The sequence below is a fragment of the Castor canadensis genome, chromosome 12 (assembly GCF_047511655.1).
Source record: "Castor canadensis chromosome 12, mCasCan1.hap1v2, whole genome shotgun sequence".
NCBI classification, from domain to species: domain Eukaryota; kingdom Metazoa; phylum Chordata; class Mammalia; order Rodentia; family Castoridae; genus Castor; species Castor canadensis.
Window position 1 is genome coordinate 94,365,939 of NC_133397.1, and position 23,417 is coordinate 94,389,355.

A 23,417-nucleotide genomic window follows, 5' to 3' on the forward strand; every position below is an offset into this window, starting at 1 on the left:
CTTCCCCTTTTGATGCCATGGACAATGGATAATGGCGACCTTTTTGCAGGCCCACACTGCCTCCAGGAGCTCAAGAATCTCCGACCCATACTTTATGTCTTTTTCTCCTGAGGTAATTAATTCCCTTTCTTTGTATATAGCCCCATGAACATGAAGAGTGGTAAAAGCATATTTAGAGTCTGTGTATATGTTAACAGTCTTTTTAGCTGCCAGGCGGAGGGCTCACATCAGTGCAACAAGTTCAGCTTTTTGAGCTGATGTGTCTTGAGCTAGAGCCTGAGTTTACAGGACTGAATTCAGAGACAGCACTGCATAACCAGGATGTCTTGTTCCTTTTTTAAGGAAGCTGCTCCCGTCTGTGAATAGCTGGAGGTCAGGCTGAGCTAGGGGCTGGTCACCAAGATCAGGGCAGCTTGAGAAGACCTCATTAATCACCTCAACACAGTCATGGTCTGGGGGCCCTGCAGCTGATGGGTCACCAGGTTTAATGTCCAGACAACTTCTAGTTTCACTTGTGGATTTTCACAGAGCATACTCAGGTATCTGACCATCCTGGCATTTGTCAGCCAGTACTGTCCCTGGTATTCCATTAGAATCACTACAGAATGTGGGACCCTAACAGTTATTTCCCCTCCCAGTGTTAACTTTTCTGTCTCTGATACCAGAATACCAGCAAGGCTATGGCTGAGAGAGCTCACAAGCAGAGAGGCCATCCCTTTGCCACTGAATCCCACTGCTTGGAGCCACTGGCGGATGCCATGAGCCCAGGAATTGAGTGAGGACTCCAATTGCCATGCCACTTCTCTCATGCACATAGAGGAAGAAAGGCTTTCTCACATCTGGGAGTCCCAGAGCAGGGGCACTAACTAATGACTCCTGGATAGCACAAAAGCCTGTTGTTGTTCAGATTCCCAGATTAGAGAATCCTTTTCACCCCCCTTTGTGGCTTCATACAGAGACTTTGCTAGCAATAAGAAATTAGGTACTTAAATTCAGAATATAGCCACTCCCAAGAACTCACAGATTTGTCTTCTTGTAGACTGAGTTGTTACTGAACAGGCAGCTTGTTTTCTTTCTGTGCTGAGATTCTGCTGGCCTTGGAAGATGTGAAACCCCAAATATTTGACGTGGTCTTGACAGATCTGAAACTTCTTTTGAGATGCGTTGTATCCAGCTTCGCATAAGAGATGGAGTAGGAGCTCTGTCCTTTTAAGACAGTCTTGGTGGTTAGCTGCTGCAAGGAGGAGGTCGTCCACATATTATAAGAGTGTTCAGCCAGCTGCCTTTGTTGGGTATGCTCACAAATCTGATGCCAGAGTAGTTCCAAAGATGGTTGGGGAGTTCTTGAAACCCTGTGGAAGATGATGAGTCCAGGTTAACTGTTATTGCACCCCTGACTGGTGTTCCTCCCATTGGAAAGCAAAGATGGGTTGGCTCACAGATACCAACTGGATGCAGAAGAATGCATCTTTTAAGTCCAAGCATGAGAAGCAGGTTGCCTTTGCTGATATCAGGGCCAACAAAGTGTATGGGTTAGGGACCAACAGGTGCAGAGTCTCTGCTGCTTGATTGACTCCCTGGAGATCCTGCACTGGGCAGTAATCATTGGTGCCTGGCTTCTGAACTGGCAGCAGGGGAGTGTTCCAGGCAGATTGACAAGGTCTCAGAATTTCTAGTTGTAAAGTCCCTGGAGGTGATGAGATATTCCTTCTCATGCCTTCATCTGGATTGGGTATTGCATCACTCTTACTTTATCTCTATTACCACTGGTGGAATATTGACAGCTATCCCCAGAGGATTGTCTTCAGCCCACACTCCTGGAGCCTTAAAGGGCATCTCTGGCCCCTTTAAGGCAGTCTCTACTGAATGTAATCTCCATTCTTCTGCCCAGTGAGTGATGAGGGCTAAGACCCTAGTGGTCCCTGAGGCAAAGCTCAAAGCTGCTTGTCCATCCTCCTGAAAACTGATTTGGGCCCACAGCTTAATGAGCACATCTCAGCCCATCAATGCCACTGGACGTTCTGGTATAATAAGAAACTCAAGAGTCACTAGATGTCCTTCCAGAATACATTTTTGGGGCTAGAGTAAAGGGTGGCGGGCTTGGATCCCTGCAGTCCCCACAATTGTCTGGTGTCTTTTTGAAATTGGTGCCACCCATTGGGTCACCACGGAATGCTCAGTGCCAGTGTCCACCATGAAATCTACAGGTTGGCCCCCAACATACAGACCATGGGCTCTTGGGAGCCGAAGAGGAAAGAGCCTGGTCGGTCCTAATCCTCAGCCTCCTCAATGCTTGCAAGCCCCACAAAGTCCTCTTTCTCTTTTGTTGCTCTTCATCCAGCCTAGACCTGTGGACACTCATTTCTCCGGTGTCCCTTTTGGCAACAGAAGGTGCATTGATTTTTCTTTAGGGGCTCTGATCCCTGGGACCATACTTGTGGGGAGTTTCCTAGGAGCCCCTAGGCCCCTAGCCTCTACCCTGACTGGAACGGTGCCCTCCCTGTCCATTTAATGCTGCTTCCAGGAGATCTACGTTCCTTTTCATCTTTCATTCTGCCTCCTTTTGAGCTTCCTGGTCTTGGTTAACAAACACCTTGGTTGCCACTTCCAGAAGCTGTGATGCAGTCATGCCTTCAGAGCCTTCTAATTTTGGTAACTTTGTTCTAATGTGCCCCTGGGCTTTCCCCAAAAAGGCGGCATTGATCATTCACTGATTTTCAGGAGCCTTAGGATTGAAGGGAGAATATAGATGGTTTGCTTTGTATAGTCTGTCATAGAAGTGTGCTGGGCTTTCATCAGACTTCTTTAAGATGTCTGTGACTTTGTTCATGTTTATGGCCTTTCTTCCCCCTTCTTTTAGACTTGTCATCAAAGTCTCTCTTAGCTCTCTCAGAGCCTCTGTATGTCTATGTAAGTTGTCTGGGCCTTCTGCTTGATTAGGGTCCATGCAGGTTTGGCTTCTGGAAAAGCTGTCTAGGCATAGGCTCACACACATTTGTCCCATTGGGGACATGAGCTTCAAGCCAGTGAAGGGCTTCCTGAACAACTTGTCTCCATTCCTCTGTGCTGAGGGGCATCTGGAGCATTTGGGGAGGAGCCTTTTTCTTTTTTCCTTTCTTTTAAGAGTCCCAGTATTTGTTTCCCTTGTCATCACAATCTTACAGTTGCCTTCAAAGCATTTGTTAAGCCAAGGAGGAGGATGAACTACCAATGTCTGCCATATGTCTATGTAGGGGAACTGGTCAGGATGACCTGGTGTTCCTGTCAGTACCTGATAGACCCTACCAATGGTTTCCTGACCTGGAGATCCCCTGGAAGGCCATCAACCCTAAAGGACACCCAATCTATTTGACAGAATCTCCAAAGTTTCTGGGATGTGAGTTCCACACTGTAATCTCCTGTGTACCCTCTCTTGTAGTTGTCAAGCATACATTGCAAAGGAGTCTTTTTACTTTGGCTCACATGCCTATTGAGACAAGGTACAAGAGAATCAGGGAGTTTGGAAATGAGGTATGGTGTCCTCAGTTTCCAACACAAAGGGAAGACAGACAACTTTTGCTTCAGCCATCCCTAGCCACTCTCCTTGTGGAGATATTTCAGACATCTCACAGCCATAATGAGCCTGTATAAACCCTGGACTGCTGCCCCAAGGGTGTTGCCCTAGGCCATATGGGAATGCCTCTGGCTTCTGGAAATGGACTCCACACACCATGTGGTGACCAAGTCACACTCCTTTTATGCTCTCAGTTGCACTTCACACATTCATCCAAACTACTGATTTTTGTATCTTAATTTTATATTCTATTTCTTTTCTGTCAGTGTTCATCAGATCTGAGAGTTTTCTGAATATGTGTATTTATTTATTTTTATAGTATTTGTAACTTAATCCAGGTCCTCACACTTGCTAGGCAAGTTCTCTGTCACTTGAGCTATGCCCCCAGTACATATTGGATACATGTGGAGAGAGTGGGTACCCTTGAGTTGTTCCTGATCTTACAGGAAATGCCTTCAGTTTTATGTAAATGAAGTTTCATGTTGAACGTTTCCTTTGCTAGTGAATAGAAATACAGTTGGTTTTTTGAAAATTAATTTTTGTACTTATTTTTAACTCTTAAAAGTGTACTTTAAACTGATACATGAAGCCATAAAAAGTATACATATTAATGGGCCAATGTGTAACATTTGATACATGTTTGAATTGCATAATGTTTATATCAGATTAAGCATTTATTTCCTTGAATATTTATCATTTCTTTATGTTGAAAACTTTCAAAATTCTTTCTTGTAGATTTTTGAAATGTACAGTACCTTATTTTTATTTGTTGTCTCTGTACTGTGCAGTAGCACACCTGAGATTCATGTTCCTCTGTTACTGTATCTTAGTCACCCAGATTTTTTATAGTTAAAATCAAGAGACTAAAATCAAGAGACTAAAAATAAAAATGTTTTAATTCCATCTTTATAACTGAATAATTAAATTTAAGGGTACTTTTTATTTTCCATGTGGATTTACATGGGTTCACTTGCTATCAGCATGAAGGAATTCTCTTTTTTTTCCCCTCTTAAAGTGTGTGAGGTAGCAACAGAGTATTTCAGAATTGTTTTATTTAGGATGAGTTTTATAATGCTTTTGGATTTGGAAGATAGCTTTTCTGAATATGTACCCTTGTTTGAAATTTTTTGGCAGTACTGAGGTTCGCATTCAGGGCTTTGTGCTTGCTAGGTAGATGCTATGGATTGAATTTTTCAGCACTTTCTTTTTTCAAAAAACATTTTTATTAGTATACGATAGTTTTACAGGGTTTTTTTGTGACATTTCGATATATACATGTATTATACCCCGATTTGGTTCATCCAAATGGACAATGGAAGATTATTCTCCCAGATACCACAATACTCTTCTTAAAGTGACTTCAACAGATTTCAGTGTTCTATATTTATACCTGTGTAGAAAGTACATCAAACATATTCACCCTCCTTTACACTCTTCATTTACCCATCCCCTCCCACTCTCCCTTCGCCTTAACATAACTTGTTTCATATTCCTATCCTTCATTATTTGTGTGTTCCTCATTCAGTGAGGATTTTAACTTGGTATTTTACCTGTAAACATATTGTGCTTAAGTCAGTCTAACCTCTTTCACTATTATTATTGCCTATGCCAATATGTTCCAGTGTATTGCCTGCTCTTTCTTGCACTTGTTTCAAGGATCAGGGTTTATACTAATGTCTTTGATCCACTCTGGATCAATAATTTATATGGGGTGAAAAATGAATCCAGTTTCAATCTTCTATATACAACTATCCAGTTTCCCCAGCAAATGGTATATAGTTTTCATTGAAGAGGTCTTTCATTTCCTTTGTTAAGTTTATTCATAGGTATTTAATTTTTTAGCGTATTGTAAGTTGAATCATTTTCCTAAAGTGTTTCTCAGTCTGTTCATTGATGATATGTAGAAAAGATACTGATGTTTGTTTATTGATTCTGTATCTGCTACTTTTCTGAAAGTGTTTACATTTATGAGTTTTTGGTGCAGTTTTTCAGGTCTTTTAGGTGTAAGATCATGTCATTTGCAAATAGGGATAATTCAACTTCTTCCTTTCCTATTTGAATTCCTTTCATTTCTTCTTCTTGTCTTCCTGTTCTGTCTGGGAATTCCAGATTAGGAGTGGTGAGAGTGGACATACTTGTCTCATTGTTGACTTTGGAGGAAATGGTTTCAGTTTTTCCTCACCTAATACGATGTTGGCTATAGGCTTGTCCTAAATAGCCTTTATTATGTTGAAGTACATTCCTCCTATGCCTAGTTTCATCAGAGCTTTTATCAAGATAGGATGTCAAATTTTGTCAAAGACTTTTTCTGTATTTATTGAGATGATCATGTGATTTTTGTCCTTGTTTCTGTTCATATGCTCTATTACATTTGTTGGTTTGGGTATGTTGAACCATCCCTGCATTTCTGGAATGAATGTGACTTGATCATGGTGTATGTTCTTTTTGATATGCTGTTGAATTCTGTTTGTCAGTATTTTATTGAGAATTTTTATATTTGTGTTCATTAAAGCAATTGATCTATGATTCTCTTTTTTGGTCCAGTTTTAGAATGAGTGTAATGCTGGCTTCATAGAATGAGTGTGGTAGTGTTCCTTCCCTTTGTATTTCATGGAAAAATTTGAGGAGTATTGGTATTTGTTCTTCTTTCAAGGTCTGGTAGAATTCAGGAGTGAATCCTACAGGTTCTGGGATTCTCATTTTTAGAAGACTCTTTGTTGCTGCTTCATTTTCATTACTTGTTATAGATCTATTTAGCTGATTTATAAACCTCTTGGTTCAATTTTAGTTGAACTAGAAATTTACCCATGTATTCAAGATTTTCCAATTTGTTTGAAGATAGGTTTTTAAAGTATTCTAATTATGCTCCAGTTTTCATTGGTATGTGTTGTGATGTTCACTGTTTCATTTCTAATTTTATTAATTTGGGTTTTTTCCATTCTCACTTTAGGCAGGTTTGCTAAGGGTTTATCAGTCTTACTTATCTTTCAAAGAACCAACTTATGGTTCTTCCTTTCATTGATTTTGGTCCCTATTTTATTAATTATCTTGTTCGCTTTTTAGATTTAGTTAGTTCTTGTTTGTCTAGGAGTTTAAGATGCAGTATTGAGCCTTTTCATTATAGGCATTCATAGCTATAAATTTTCCCCCTAGCACTGCCTTTGCTGTATCCCATACCTTCTGGTAGGTTGTGTTTTCATTTTCATTAAATACCGGGAATGTTTTAGTTACTGGTTTCTTAGATGACCCACTGGTCATTCACCCCTGTGTTGTTCAGTCACCAGGTGTTTGTGTATTTCTGTATTTATTTTGTTGAGTTCTAGTTTTGTTACATTGTGGTTACACAGACTTGTTGGCAGGTTATTTGAACTTTTTTGTTTGTTGGAGCTTGCTTTGTGTCCTAAAATGTGATCTGTTTTGGAGAACTTTCCAAGAACTGTTGGGAAAAGAGTGTATTGCACTGCTGCTGGATAAAATACTCTGTAGATGTGTGTTATGTCCATTTGGTCTATGATGTCCTTTAATTTTGAAGTTGATTTTTTGGTGGATAACCTATCTATTGGTGATAGTAGAGGATTGTTGTCTCCCACTGTCATTGTTTTTGGGTTTATCTGTGCTACTCAGTCCAGTAGTGTTTGTGTAATGAAGTTAGATGCACCGACATTGGGTACATGTAAGTTAACAATTGTCACTTCCTCTTGATATATTGTTCCTTTCATTAGTATGAATTGACCTTCTTTGTCTCTTCTGATGAAGGGAAGGCTTGAAGTCTACTTTCTCTGATATATGTATAGTTACTTCTGCCTGTTTTCAGAGACCGTTTGCTTGGAAAATCTTTTTGAATCCTTTCACCCTAAGCAAATGTTTGTTTCTGTCTGTGAGTTGGGTTTCTTGTAAACAACAAACCCTTAGGTCTTCCTTTTTAATCCAGCTTGCTGATCTATGTCTTTTGATGGGAGAGTTCAGATTATTAACATTCAGTGTTACTGTTGAGAGGTATGTGGTAATTCCTGCCACTTTGTGGTTTTGTGTGTGTATGTGTGTGTGTGTGTGTATACAATTGATTTGTTGCTACTCTAGAATTGTATGTCTGCTCATCTCCTAAGATTTATTTATTGCCATCTTTTATGACTATGTTTATTTTTGTCTTCCTTGTCTAAGATTCCTTTGACTGAATATCTTTTGTGGTGCTGATTTAGTATACATGTATTGTTTTAGTTTCTATTTGTCATGAAAGGTTATTTCCCTTCAATTATGAATGAAGGCTTTGTGGGGTATCCTTAGTTTGCAATTGTTTTCTTTCAGTGATTGAAATACGTCATTCCATGCCCTTCTTATTTTTATGTTTTCTGTTGAGAAATCTGCTGTTATTTTTGGGGGGTTACCTTTATAGGTTATTTGACATTTCTCCCTTATAGACATCAGTATTCTTTCCTTGTTCTCTGTGCTTACTGTTTTAACTATTATGCTTCTCACAGGTTCTATTTTGGTCATGACTGTTTGGTGTCGTAGTGGGCACCTATACCTGAATGGGTGTCTCTTTCTTGAGATGTAGGAGGTTTTCTGCTACTCTTTTGTGGAATATGATTCCTATGCCTTTTGTTTATACTTCTTTTTCTTCTTTAATGTCCATGATTTGGAGATTTGGTCTTTCAATAGAGTTGCAGAGTTCTTGCATATTTCTTTCATAATTCTTCAATTTTTTCTTTATTAAGCCAGAACTTCTTCCTTGTTGTGGAGAGGAGTGGATTTCCTGTGTGTTCAATGAGTATACTGGAAGTTCTCCTCTAATTTCTGGTCCTCAGGTTTTTGTCTACTGCTCTCAGGTTTTCCCTCTGTATGCGTTCTCTTCCCTACTGCATGGGCCTGTATCCCTTTAGACAAGGTTTCTTTTTGGGACCCTGCCCCTCTGTAGGATAAATATGCAGGGCTAGGTAGCAATTCTTGATGCTCTCCCTACCAGACTTTTTGGGGCTGCTCCACTCAGGCTGTTTAGCCACCAGGTCCTCTTTCATGGGGCAGTCAGGTTCAGCTTGCTTGGGTAGGCGGGTTCTCTAAGGTGGTCACAAGAGCTGAGCATAGAGCAGTGACCAGGCTCTCTCACTGGGCAAGCCTGGGAGTTGTAGATCGGTTTATTTGGGCAAAAGCTCTTCTCTGGAAAGGCAGTTACTTTCAGTTCACTGCTAGGCCTCCCAGAGGTGGTTTACTGAGGTATTGTATTATATTATTTCCCAAAAGCTGAACTCAGGCTCAGCCAGCCTGTACCCTGCTGTCTTTCTTTATATTGAGAAGTGCAGGGACTGAGCCACCAGTCACAACACCTGTCCCCTAATAAGGCAGAGCAGAATTCACTCAGTTTATTAGTTCATAAAGCTTTCTCCTGGTGGGATGCAATCATATGCCTGCACGCTGAGCTGGGCTATGCAGTGTCCTCCATGACTGAAAGCAAACTCACCTGAATGGATTGGAGGCACCTCTCTCTGGTATCTGAGGGACTTAGGTTGGCAAGCAGGGTAGAGTTGATAGGTAGGGATTAAGTACTAGTGAGGCAAATGTTCCCTTTCTGGATAGTCCAGGACTTCCCAGACTCTTGCAGGACTCACAGACCTTTTGTTGAATTTTAGAACTACAGATGATCTTTTGTGCAGTGAAGACTGCTTTAGTTCACAAACACAACAGAAAACAAAAAAAAACAAAATGGAGAAGCTGCCCATTGCCTCAGCGTTTTGATGGCTGTGCCAGTACTACTGGGGCAGGTTTTCATTTTAAAAGTCTTATTTAAAATTTGGATGTTATACATACGGTGTGCCTATATGTTAGTGACCTTATTTACCAAACTAGTCAGACCAGCTACCCTTGCTCCCATGGTTCAGGATTTGGAACCCAGTTTTCTGAGGTCTATCAGAAATCTGGTCTCTGGTTCTAAGTTTTAAGCTATCAAGAGTTCCCAGGTCAGATTGGCCAAAAGTATAGCTATGGGCCTTTCAGACTTCCTCACTGTCAGTGTAAGGGGTAGAAGGCACAGCCAGTGCCAGTCAACAAACCATTTGAGTCTGTGAGTTAATCTGAAAGTGAGATCTTGTCAAGTCAATCAGTGAGCATTGTCATCATGTTAGTTCCACATGTGCTGAGGCAGTGGGGCCAATTTATAAGTAGTCTCTTCTCAGCACTGTCAATGTTGTGTTCCACCATGCTCTGTCCTCCATGGTTTTAGATGAGAAGTTTGCTATTGACCTTACTGGTATTCTCTTGTAAGGGGAGAGTCTTTTTTTCTCAAACTGCTTTCAAGGCTGCCTCTTCTATTACTTAAGGGTTTGTGTAGTAAATTCTTTTCTTCTTTGGAGTTTGAAAGAAATATCAGTGAGGCTACAGAGTAGAATGTGTTCTGCATGAAAATTTTAATTTATAGTTAAAAGACTTTAGTAAGTATCAAAGCATTTATTATATTTTCATTTCATTCATAAGATTTTTAATCTTGTTGAAATTTGTTTTATGAACTCAAATATGTATCATTTTTTGATAGTTCCACACATTCTTGAGAAGAGTGTATTTTGTATACTTATCACATATAATGTTATACAACATACTTGATTGGTCTATGTTAAACAATTTGTATTACAATACTACTCTTTGGTGTATATTTAAGACAAAATATATCTGTCCTATATCTTGTCTTTAACATAATTGGAATAGCTTTAATAAAGTATAATTCCATGCCATAGGATTCATTTATTTTCAATGTACCAGTCATTTATTTTTGGTGAACTTACAAATTCTGCCATGATAGGTACAAATCCAATTTTAGAAAACATCTGTCACCATAGAAAGATCCTTCATGCCCACTCATGAGTCTTATCCCATTCCTGTTCATATCACTTTATGTAACAATTTGTCTTCTGAAAATCCAAGAGAAACAATCAAATGAACATGGAGATTTAGGTACAAACATGCTTATTTTTTACCTTTATTATAATTTTAAAGGGTTAGAAATAACCTAAGTACCACAAATAGGAAAGAGATAGTAAAATTATTACATTTTTTCAATGGATTACATATTTGTGGTCTTCTAATTACATTATAAATTTTTGTAACTTAGAAGTACTAGAATACTTTCTCCTAAAAACTGAAGAAGGGCATTATAGCCTTTGATTGGACTCAAAATTAATACCATTTTTTTCTCCATATAAGGATGTTTTATTATCTTTCCATTAAAAACTTCAGGAGAATGTATTAAAATTCATTATTCTAGTGTACGCAGTCTGAAGAAAATGAAAACAAATGTTTTTCTCCACGCAATGGAATGCACAAACATTGCAGCAGTGATTCAGTGACTATGTGGAAAAGTTAAATTTGCAGTGTTTTTCAGCACATTTTGCAGTATTTTATTTTAGTGCCTATTTTTAGAAATCAGCTGGAGTTCTTAAACACTATCTTCCCATTCAGAGAAGGAAAAGAAGGAAAGAAGGGGGAGAGGGAGCTAGGGAAGGTAATTTGGAGTAACTGTGGTCAAAAGATAGTAATCAGCCACCAAAGTGGAGAGACACATGCATTGTTTTATAGAGTACTAGCAAATAATTTTCTTTTTTCATTTTTTTTGCGTATATTCATTGTACAGTGGGGATTTGTTGTGGCAAATTCAAATAGCCTTACATTTTACATTGATTAGATTGCCCAACCATCTTCACTTGCAGCCTCTTCTCCACCCAACTTAATGCAATTGCAAGAAGATTCATCATTCTTTTTTCTGTATTTATATAAAGCCCATCAACCATATTCCGTCACCTTCATCTCCTTCATACTCCCTCCCCCTCCCACAAATACCCCCTACACCTATTTTAGTCTTCTGTTTTAATATTAACTCCTGAGTCAGTGTTCAGAGGGGTTTCATGATGTATCCCAACTGTGAATATATTTAACTTTGGTCAGTTCGACCCTCTGTTACTCTCTCTTACCCCTTCCCTCTCATTCCCCTGTTGTTGAACAACAGCTTTCAGTACATATTTTTATGTCCTCTGCCTGCAAACATGTAATGCATTTCAGTATATTTAACTCTATCATTCTCTTTTTCTTTCCCTCTTCCCTTGAATGCTATAGAGTAGTTCTACTATTACAATGATGTTCTACATAAAATATGTATATGATTATGTTTCCTTTTGTTTATCTGTGAATGTTTTGGATCTGTCTTCCACATATGAGAGAAAACTTGCCTTTGTCTTTCTGAACCTGGCTTATTTCATTTTTATGTGCTGTTCTCCAGTTACATCCATTTACCTTTCAAACCACATAGTTTTGTTCTCCCTTATGGCTGAACAATACTCCATTATATAAATATTTATATACCCCCCATTTCCTTAATCCATTATCAGTTGTAGGGCATCTGGGTTGTTTCCATAGCTTGGCTTTTGTGCACAGTGCTGCAGTAAACATTGGTGTGCAGGAGTCTTTATTGTAACCCAACTTAACATTCCTTCAGATATATGCCTAAGAGTGGTATCACTGAATCATATGGCATTTTTATTTTTAGTTTTTTAAGGAATCTCCATACTACTTTCCATAATGGTTGTACTAATTTACATTCCCACCAAAAGTATATAAGTGTTCCTGTTTTGCCACATCCTGGTCAGCATTTGTTGTTTGTGTTCTTAATGATAGCCATTTTTACTGCAGTGAGATGAAATTTTAGTGTAGTTTTGATTTGTATTTCTTTTATGGTCAGGGAAGTTGTGCAATTATTAGCCATTTGTACCTTTTCCTTTGAAAATTCTCTACTCAATTCATGTACCCATTTCTTCATTGGGTTGTTCATTCTTTGGAAGTTAAGTGTTTTGAGCTCCTTGTATATTCTGGATATTAGTCCCTTATCAGAAAAATAGGTGGCAAAGATTTTCTCCCATCCTGTGGGCAATCCCTTGAGTCTAGTGACTGTTTCTTTTGCTGTACAGAAGCATTTTAGTTTGTTGCAGTCCTATTTGTTCATCCTTTCTCTTACTAGATAAGCCATTAGAATTCTATTTATTAAGTCATTACCTATGTCTCTATGTGCCAGTGTATCTCCTACTACTTTCTGTAGTTGTTTCAAAGTTTCAGGCTTATATTAAGTCCTTAATTCACTTTGAATTGATATTTGTATAGGTTGAGTGACGTGGACTTAGTTTCAGTTCTCTGCATGTAGATATCTAGTTTTCGAAGCAAAATTTGTTGAAGAGGCTGTCTTTTCCCCATTGTATGTTTTGGGTGCCTTTGGCAAAAGTCTGGTTCGAGGCTGGCACCAGTGGTTCACACCTGTAATTGTAGTTTCTCAGGAGGCAGAGATCAGGAGGATCGTGGTTTGAAGCCAGCCTGGGCAATTAGTATGCAAGACCTTATCTTGAAAAACCCTGTACAAAAATAGGCCTGGTTTCGTGGCTCAGTGTGAAAGCCTTCAGTTCAAACCCCAGTACTGCAAAAAAAATGTGGGCATAGCTGCATGGATTCATATCTGGGTCTTCTGTTCTCTTCTCTTGCTCTTCATGTCCATTTTTGTGCCAGAACCATACTATTTTTACTGCTGTCACTCTGTAGTAAAGTTTGAAGTCAGCACTGGTCTTTTTGCTCAGTATTGCCTTGTCTGTTCGAGGTCTTTTGTCCTTCCATATGAATTTTAGTACTCATTTTTCAATCTGTGGATAATGTCATTGGAATTTTGATGGGAATTGCATTGAATATGTTGATTGCTTTTGGTGACATAGCCATTTTCATAATACTGGTTCTTCTAAGCTAAGACCATTGGAGATCTTTCCATCTTCTGAGGTCTTCCTCAGTTTCTTTTTCAGTGGTATAAAGTTTTGATTGTAGAGATCTTTCACTTCCTTTCTTGAGTTTATTCTTACTTTTTTTGAGGCCATCGTAAAATAGAATTGCTTTCCTATATTCTTTCTCAGTTTGTTCATTCATGTATAGAATAGCTACTGAGTTTTGTATGTTGACTTTCTAATCTGCTACTTTGCTGAAGTTATTTATATCTATGCAGGGTTTTTTTTGTATCTTTTAGGTGTAATATGTCGTCTACAAATAGGGATAGTTTGACTTCATCCTTTCCTATTTATTGATTATATTGTTATGAACTCTGAATTTTCCTTCAGTAAGGAGAAGTAGTTTAAAATGACCAGAGGAAACACCAAAATGATTTTTGTTAGCATTAATTTTCTCATACAGTTTTATAATTCTGAGAACACTTATTGGATGATTCCTGTGCTTCAAAGGCTATTGTAAACTTTATGAAAGATGCAAGACTGTAAATTACCTGTAATTTATTTATACCCAAGAAAAGAAGAGACCCATAAGAAAAACCTAGACAAAGTGAAGTTAAATGATCTTCTAATACTGATATAATCCATAATCACTATATCCAGTGGGATCATGGAGAAGTATTGTCATTGTAGTAATGAACCAGGAAATGATTCATAAAGAGGCTAGTGTTAAAGCCAGGCTCATTTAGCTTTTAAGATTATTTTGGAAGTCTTGATGTGATTTTCGTTGCCTTCATTGGATAAGAATCTGCTTTCCACAATTACCTCTCATGAATTCATGTAACTGGTAGTACTGTGCTTTTTAAAATTGATTCATTGGTGCTCTTCAATTATTTTCTTTTCCCTAAGGGGATGGCAATTATAATTTGAAAAGAAAATCTCTTAAAACCCACTATTCACTCACAAACTTTCTGCTTAGTTCAGCTTAGAAGAACTTCTGACTTCTGACTTTGGCAATTGATGGAGTAGCTGATATGGGCTGTATTCCTACCCTCATAAATAATTATATAATTGGCAAAAATGTGTAAAACATCTTTTTGTGGACAGTTTTCAATGTACATAGTGCTGGTCTGACATTCTTGAGAGCAAGAAAACATTTAAGATGAGCCCATGTTTATGTGGCTTTCTGCCTGGAATCAGTAGTTTTATTGAGGCATTGGGAGTTGACACCTAACACAGCAGGGTGATCTTGCTGAGCTTAGGAGCTTGAGGTCAGAATTCACGGTTATTGAAACAACTATAACTTCTTGTGGACATGGTACAAAGGAGGAGGGAGCTGTTGGGGAAAGAGAGGTCTTTGTGAGGGTTCGTTTTGTGTCCTTGATCAAGGACCTGTAGATGTACAGGGTGCAAATGTATGAGTCCTCTAAGAGAGCCATTATTGTCAGTATCAGTTTTGAACTTTCCGCCCAGTGAGAATATTTTTATGGTCACATCCACAAGTGTTCTGTAGTTTATTGTAGAAATGATTGGCGGTAATGGGACAGCATTTCCAGGATATTCCTTTATAGTTAAGTCACTTTGTTTAATCAAGTTCTTTCCTTAAATCTTTTACCTTTGTATAATATTGGTTGACTGTATAATTTAAGTTTTATAAGTTCCAAACTTCTTATATAACCATTCTTTATAGAACTACATGTGTGCTTAAAAAATCTTTGCTTATATTAAAGAATCAGCTTCATAAAATTTCTTGATATTAGCAAGTGAGACTTAAACTTGATGTCTTTCCTTAGTAGTCGTGTCATTATTTGAAATGATGTTTCCCTTGGATATTAGTTTATTTTAGTGGTGTTTCTTTTTCTTTAATAATTGAAGTATTGCAGTGATAATTGAGCCAGTATTTGACATTTTACTTAATCTAATATATTACATCATCTTAACTTTTGATTTTATTGGTTTAGTCATTATCCTACTATGTTGAAGATCTGACTTCATTTCATACATAGAAATTTCCTATGCTAATTTATTGTCAAGCTTGTGATGATAATCTTTGTTGCCCTCTACATTCTTGCTTGTTAAAGGTGTGATAACAATGATTGCAGGGCATGCAGTTGAATAAAATTCAACAATATGTTGAATATTTATTATATTCAAGGAATTAAACTAAGCTTTGGGGATTAATAATGATTAAGGTTGTACTCTCTTTTTGAAAATATAATTATATCCCTATATTTTTATAATTAAAAGTTGATAGGTGTTTCAGAAAGGAAATACAATGCAAATAGTATTAAAGTTTTGAGCTAGGTTTATTAATTCCAGCTACAGAGGATTCAGGAACTGTTCATAGAGCAGTAAGTTTTTTAGTCTGTTTAGAAATACATAGATTTCACAAGTTAAGCAAAAGGTGATGACTGTATTTGAGACAGAAAGCGTGATTGAAAGGATAGAGGCAAGGGAGATTAGGATAGATTTATGAATTGACTGATATTTAGGCATGGCTTCATAGAATACACAGTAAGGGTATTGGTCTATAATGAAATGTGAGAATGATTATGATAAGTTTAAATGATGTCATTATAGGCTTTAAGTAGCAAAGAACTGAATTTGTATCTTATTTTCTATTGATGTGGAATGATCAAAAAATAGAAGAATGGATTATGTTTTTCTGGGTGGATTTAGAAATGTAGACCCTAGAATATCAATGATTTTTTTCAATAAATCATGATAGATTAGTATTATTATTTTGAGGTGAAGATTATTCCACAATGCACAAATATCACTATTCTCTTAGTTGTACATCAAGAAACAGGATTCATTGAGTATTGCAATGTCATTAGCATGTTATCAGCAATACATGTAATATAATGTTATAGTGAGAATAACAGACATTGTCATATATAATTTTTACATAAGTTCAATGTAAATTTGGTATATTCTTGATTTTAATGAAGTATTTAGTATATTCTTGATTTTAATGAAGTTTTCTTGATTTTAATGAAGTTTTCTGTAGATTATTATTGCAAAGTAAGATGCTTTTCTGGGAATTAGATGGACTTAGTTTGTGAAGTTAAGAAATATTTTGGTTTATTTTCTCATTTACATTAAATAATTCTAATTTATGTGATTAGGGTTCTAATCAAATAATGCTTTGTCTCATTAGTGGAAGTGTTATGAGGAAACATTAATTCTCACTGTTTGGAGTAGTAAGATTTTCTTGTCTTATTTTTGGTGTTAAGTAGAGGTAGGAAAAATAACCAACCCTGAGAATTTCTCATCATAACCAAACCCTCACATGCATGGTGAATCATAAATTGTTTGTGTCTTGAAAAGTCCAAACTAAGAACAGTGTATATTTGTAGATTAATATTGCCTCATTTGGAGTGGCAGAAGTTATGCATTTAGCACATCACACCTAAAACCTAGAGAAATCTCACATAAGCCTGGGCATACTAAATAAAAAACAGAAAAGAGGCATCATATTGTCAACCAAGCTGAAAAACAAAAGCAAAAGCAAACATCCCCCATATAAAATAAGAGTGCTTAAAGAAGCATAGGGGTTTATTGAAAGCTTGAGACTATGAAATGTGACTTGGCAAATTTGAAAATAATTAAACTCTTAGAAATAAATTACATAATTAATTGGAAACTTCTTAAAAAAATCTAAGCATAGATCTGCCATATGATCCGGCATTCCCGCTCCTGGGGATATACCCAAAGGAATGCAACACAGGTTATTCCAGAGGCCCCTATACATCCATGTTTATTGTAGCGCTATTCACAATAGCCAATAGCCAAATTATGGAAACAACCAAGATGCCCCACTACTGATGAATGAAAATGTGGTACTTGTACACAATGGAATTTTACTCAGCCATGAAGAAAAATGAAATCTTATCATTTGCAGGTAAATGGATGGAACTGGAGAACATCATTCTGAGCGAGGTTCAGAAGACCAAAAATCGTATGTTCTCCCTCATATGCGTACTTTAGATCTAGGGCAAATGCAGCAATGTGACTGGACTTGTATCACAACAAAGGGAGAGCACATACAGGAGATACAGGAATAGGTAGAAAACCCAAAACATGAAAGCATTTGATGTCCCCACTTCAGAGGAACTAATACAGAAACCTTAAAGCGACAGAGGTTAACATGAGAAGGGGATCAGTAACCAGTGTAAAGATTAGAGATGAATCAACATGGGTTGGAACACATGTGTACACAAAAGCAGTGCTAGAAATATCTCTGTACAGCTATCCTTAACTCAACTAGCAAAAACGCTTTTTCTTCCTTATTATGCTTATATTTTTTCTACAACAAAATTAGAGATAAGGGCAGAACAGGTTCTGCCTGGAAGTGAGTGGGGGAGGGGGTAGGGGGGAAGGGGAGAAATGACCCAAACAGTGTATCCACATGTGAGTAAATGAATAATTAAAAGATAAATAAAAAATGAAAAAAAGAAAAGAAAAAGAAATTACATAATTCAAACTAAATGAGAGAAAAGTTCAGTCTATTGATCCAATACAGCTTGAAATTAACTAGAAAGTAAATCAGAAAAATTGAATAATATTTCTAGAAACAAATGAAAAGAAAAATAATTATGTGACTGAATTTAAGCAGCTTGAATGATAGAATAAAAAGCTAGGGGCTGTGGATCATGCCTGTAATGCTAGATATTTGGGAGGCAGAAAATGGTAGGATCACAGTTCCAGGTCTGCTTAGGCAGAAAAGTTCCCAAGACCCCATTTCAACAAATAAAAGCTGGGCATGATGAATTTCTGGTAAATCTTTTGAGTATTTCCCACTGGTACTGCCTGCAGCAAAAGCATGGGAAAAGCAGCAGTTGTGAAACTACCTAGGAGCTCTGGAATGAGTATTCAGGCCTACTTCAAACCCTTTTATGTATAATCTTTTTTTTCTTGTTTTACATTTTTATTAGCATATATTAAATGTATTGGGTGTTCCAATTAGATTGCCCCCACCATTCCCCCGCCCCATCTGGCAGTTCCCTTCCTGCCCCACTTTAGGCAACTGCAAGAAGTTTCATCATTCTGTTTCATGTATGTATCTGAAACCCATCAACCATATTCCCTTACCTTTATTTCTTCCATTCACTCTCTTTCCCCCCAAAAGTACTTCTCACACACTGTATTCATTGTACAGTCCTGTCTTTCATTTGTAATTTCAAAGTCAATATTTAAAGGGGTTTCTCAATATATCCCAGTTGTGAATATACTTAACTTTGTTCAGTTCAGCCCTTTTATGTAGAAACATAATCCTACCATTCATGATCACCTTGCAGTCTGTTGTTTAAATTTCTATACAAAACTTCCTTTATTTGACTTGCAGAGTATATTTTACTTTGCCTTCTCAGCATTTACATGTAGCTTTGTTCCACTTGCTTAAATTCTGGTTTGCCCTCGTCTCATTGAACACTTGTAGTCTTTTTAAAAATATATGTTTTGAATTCTCAATGTTTTATTTTTGAATTAGTACACATTGAATTATCACAAAGGTTTCATCGTGATAATTCCATACTTGTGTACAGTGTACTTGAACAAATTCTGGAAAGATGATCTTGTAGTATTTCTTCTTCCTTATTTGGTTGGCTTTCATGGTTTCTTAACTTCTTGTCTTCCCTAAGTTAATCTTTGTTTATACAAATTAACTCAGGTTTTACTCTTCTAAAATAGGGAATTATTCTCTGAGCAGTGTTCTACAACATAAATCAATAATTTGACTTGTTAAATTTTATTTTTAAATGATTGTTTAGAAACACAAGTATTAAATTTTTGAGCATTTATGGTCTTACCAAAATACATGTTAAATATTCTTTTGTAATTCAAAGGCAACTAGTGAAGAAAGCAGTCAGATGGGTTTATATTTAGCAGTGTTACTGCTTAATGCATAATTTCACACAAAAATTAATTGTAGAAATTTTCAGTTTCAACTTTTGATTGTATTATACACTATGGAGAAAATAGAATCTTTATTTGAAATCAGGACATTTTTTAAACTTAACTGTTACCACTGGCTTGGGAAATGTGAATCTATGTGTTTTTACAAAAGCAATTAAAACTTGAAACTTTGAGGTGAGAGGTAATGTTCTCCATTCCATTTAATTGAGTAGAATGTAAAAGGTCTAAAATAGAGCAATTTTATTAACTTTCAGTAATGAAATTGCTAACTACATTTACATGTACAAGATAAAAAGTAGCATCTCTGTAAACATACGTACAATTTTTATTTATGCTTTAGTTTTGACACACGCCTGATAATTAATGGTTTGCATCCAGTTCTGTGTTAGACTCTGGAGACTAGGGAAGAAGTGAAAAACTGCTGGAACCTGGCCTAACCTATTTGATCTGCAGTATTTTTTAAAGTGTTTGAATTAAACTGAAAAGCTAGGGTGATTTTTATATAAAAACCCATACTTCATATTTTCTCTTGAAAAATATAGGAGAACTGACAGTATTGTATAATAACTGACTTGTTCAGAGCACTGAGGGCTACCTTCAGACAGACCATGCTCTCTAGTTTGAGAAGGTCCCTATCTGAGCTACTTGACTTCTATGCATATCTGTTTGCTTTGCATAAGAACTTGGATTGAAACATCTTGGTTATTCTTGTTATAACTTTAGCGTTAGAAAGTTGGTGCCATATTAGTGAAATGATTTCCTAGGGAGCAAGAAGTTAATTAGTGGCAGAGTCAGGATTGTAATGAGTTCCTTATTAATACATTGACTATTGACTCTGTGTCAGAAGATTGGGGATTATGTACTGGTTCTCTCCCTCCTAGATCTTCATTTCCATAATGTTTTGTTTCCATAGTATATAGTTGAAAGCAGCTAGTACTGATTTCATAGTATTATTTCAAAGATTAAATATTATTCATCATTATCATTGATATCTGCAGAGCAGTTTTAACTACTTCCAGTAATACTTTTCTGTTTAGGTTCTGTCTTTTATATAAGTTATTTACATGTCTTAATAAACTTCTGATTTTAACACAGATGTTGGGCTATTGTTACATTGCACTGGTGTTCAGTATTTTGATTTTTTTTTAGTAAAGGTAAAAATATTTTTATGTATTAATCTTTTCTGGTATCAACTAATAGTTGTTTTTCTGTATTAAATAAGTCATTTGTCAGGAAATAAGTCATATGAATACTTTTGAAAGTGCTAACAAGAAAATTAAATTTACGTTATAAAAGTATTGATGTAAAATTCTATTTATAATTAAAACCATCTCGCTTTAGTTTTCTAATGAAATTATTTTACAAATAAAAAATGAAAATGAGAATATGAAGATCTAACTATCATTATTAGCATAATAAAAGTAACTCTTTGGAACTATTGTGAAAATAACTAAATATGTGATGCCACTGATAAGTGCCATACAGTATGAAAGGTACATAGCAAATTGTTTACTTTTGTAATTATTTCCTTTGTTAAAAATTCAATTTTCTTCTTTTCTTTTAAAAAGATTGTTTATGTTAGTTTTATTTTTTCAGAGTACCTTCAAGTTTAAATCTAAGAGTGATATTCATGTGGCAGAACAGCATAAGCAGGTTCTGTGTGATGGGATCTTACAATTCCTATTGCCTTTACATACAATTCCAAGGCCAGTGTTGCTCAACTAGGCTTGGAGTCATCACGAAAGGAAAATGCATTGATTTTTGTGCATTCGCCCCATGTGCTAGTGCTCCAGGTGGGTGAATAGTAGCTTAGTTTTCACGTTCTTATCTGCATTTATCTTTATTTGATAATTAAATGCTGCTTCTCTATGAAAATTTCTTTACACTTTTTGTTTTCAATTCTTTTTTTTTTCTTGGTGTACTGAGGTTTTAACTTGGAACCTTGCCTTGCTAGGCACGGCTATTTGAGCCATGATTCCAACTCTTCCTTTAGGTATTTTTAGATAGAGTCTGCAGCCTTCTTCCCTGGGTGAGCCTCAGACTGTAACTTTTTTTGTCTGTCTCTCAAATAGCAGGATCCTCCACATGCTGAGTACTTAGGATTACAGATGTGAGCCACTATGCTTGGCCTGTTTTTGAATTCTTTATATCTAGATTTTGTCTCCAACTTGTTTTTTTCTGGTATAATACATTACCTTCACTTTGTCTCTCTTCTAAGAAATCTATCCTGTTATCTTTCATTTCCAGCTCTTTGAAATAAATTTTTTGCTTAGCTAAACACGTAGTTGTTAGATATGAAAAATATTTACTATGCTTTAAAGACTCTCTGATATAAAAGTTACCTAAATGTCTTTAAATCCACAAGTAACTTGCTTGTAGTGTCATATTTTCAGTATAAAGGTCTTTGAACCTTAGATTTCAAATTTAATACTGATTAACAAAGATACCTAAATTTTTTACTTTGTATGTATATGTATCAAAATTATATAACTGTGAGCTCTTAAAATATAAATTATGGTTTAAATTTTCTTATAAAGTTTTTTGGAACAAGGAAGTAGTGATGAAAATCATGCCATAGAAGTTTAATAAAGATTTTTGTTTTAGAATGTAGGATGTGAAATGTATGGTAACACATTCAATTCATAGTGCTAGTCATTCAATTACAGGGATTCATGTGCTTTTTTTCACTTTTTTCCCAACTGGGCAATCAGCAGCTCAGTGTCAGTCAAGTGGAAACAATTGTCCTGTAAGTTTTTTTTTAATATACAATATCTAGTAATTTTTGCACACTTAGATTAAGTATGGTATGTATCAAAAGTGCTAATAAAATGTTTTTAGAACTAAGGCAGGTATTTACACAATATAAAAGCACCCTAATACATAGATTGTTGTTCCCATAAAGCAATCCCTTTTTGTATACTGAGTGAAATAATTCTAGATGTAGCATAGACATTCTAATATGCAGTTGAGGCAAATTCTTAGTCATGATGTTATTTTTGTAAATGCTCATGGTTTGCCCTGTGAGGCTGTAGGAAATTACGATGGCAAAGATAATTCACAAGAATACTGATTTTAGCAGTTTATAATTTATGTCTCACAGGTTGTATTGTTTTATAATGCTATTGCCATCATGTAAAATTACCATGTAATTTTATCATGTAAAAGTACCATATTAATAGAGATCATCTTTTAAAATACACACACATATATGTGTGTGTGTGTGTGTATATATATACACACAGAGAGAGAGAGAGAGGGAGAGTTCATTTTTGAAGACCCAAGTAAAGCCAGTGGCATATGCATGTTTATGTAAAAATGGAACATGTTTTAATAAGGTTGAATTCATGTATACTTTTTATTAACTTATGTGTCAAACTGAACCATATATAAAAAGTTAAATATCAATTTTAGCAATGACATCACTTATATACACTTATGCTTTTGGACTGTAAAGGACAAGTTCTATAGATAAACATTAATTTTAGTTCAAAAGTAACAGAGTTATACCTTATTAGTATGCATACATATGTGTAATATCTTTTATGGGTCATCCAAGTTTGAACTGATGGATAAAGTAGTAAGTGAAGCTGTGGGAAAAATTTAAGGTCCAATGAAATGTAATGCATTGTTTTCTCATATTAACTATGTCAGATATTAGTGACATTCTATTTTAGTATTGCTGATAGTATTGCTGTATTGGGACTATCTTTCTGTAAAGTATATACTTAAATAGAAGTGTGATCTGTGCCATCACAGCATTCAGCTCCCATCTATGGGTAATGCTTTGTTTTCAGCAATGTGGTGTAAAAACTGAAGCTTAAAGTAAAATGCTTTGAAGTGAAAAGGATTCCCAATGTTATGACCTGCTGTGCTATTACTTTACTATGAGATCTTCAGCAATTTCACTCAGAGTTAGATCAGCTTAGTAGGAAACTCTTAGTTTAAATTCTCTTCCTGTAGTAAATTAGAAATGCTTTTTACTTATATAAGTGAAACAGGAGACATTATGAACAGAAACTTAAAACCTACTAACTACTGTGAAAAGAGGTTGAAGATAACACCTTGTGTAATTTTACCATTCTTTATGAGTTAGTATGAAATGTGTAACTTTTCACCTGAGATGGATTTTGTTGCTTAGTGAAGAGATGAGTTGGAAAGATTCTAGTTTGAAATGTTTTAACTGAAATTATCACGATGATTTAGTCCTTTATGGACAGCTA

General features: G+C 36.1%; 1 protein-coding gene across 28 annotated transcripts in view; it reads left to right on the forward strand.

Annotated features, from left to right (window-relative positions):
• Nucleotides 1-23,417, forward strand: part of LOC109683296 (NBPF family member NBPF6-like protein) — a 143,997-nt gene that overhangs the window by 80,392 nt on the left and 40,188 nt on the right. For 3 of the 28 annotated variants that reach the window (XM_074050506.1, XM_074050484.1, XM_074050501.1), the window contains 2 exons: nt 17,186-17,242; nt 20,794-20,990. The exons of 18 other annotated variants lie outside the window; for them this stretch is intronic. The gene's annotated coding sequence lies outside the window, so the exon portion shown is untranslated. Of the gene's footprint in view, nt 1-17,185; nt 17,243-20,779; nt 20,991-23,417 lie in introns of all 28 variants that reach the window. 7 more of the 28 variants (XM_074050487.1, XM_074050502.1, XM_074050496.1 and 4 more) reach the window with 4 other exon arrangements.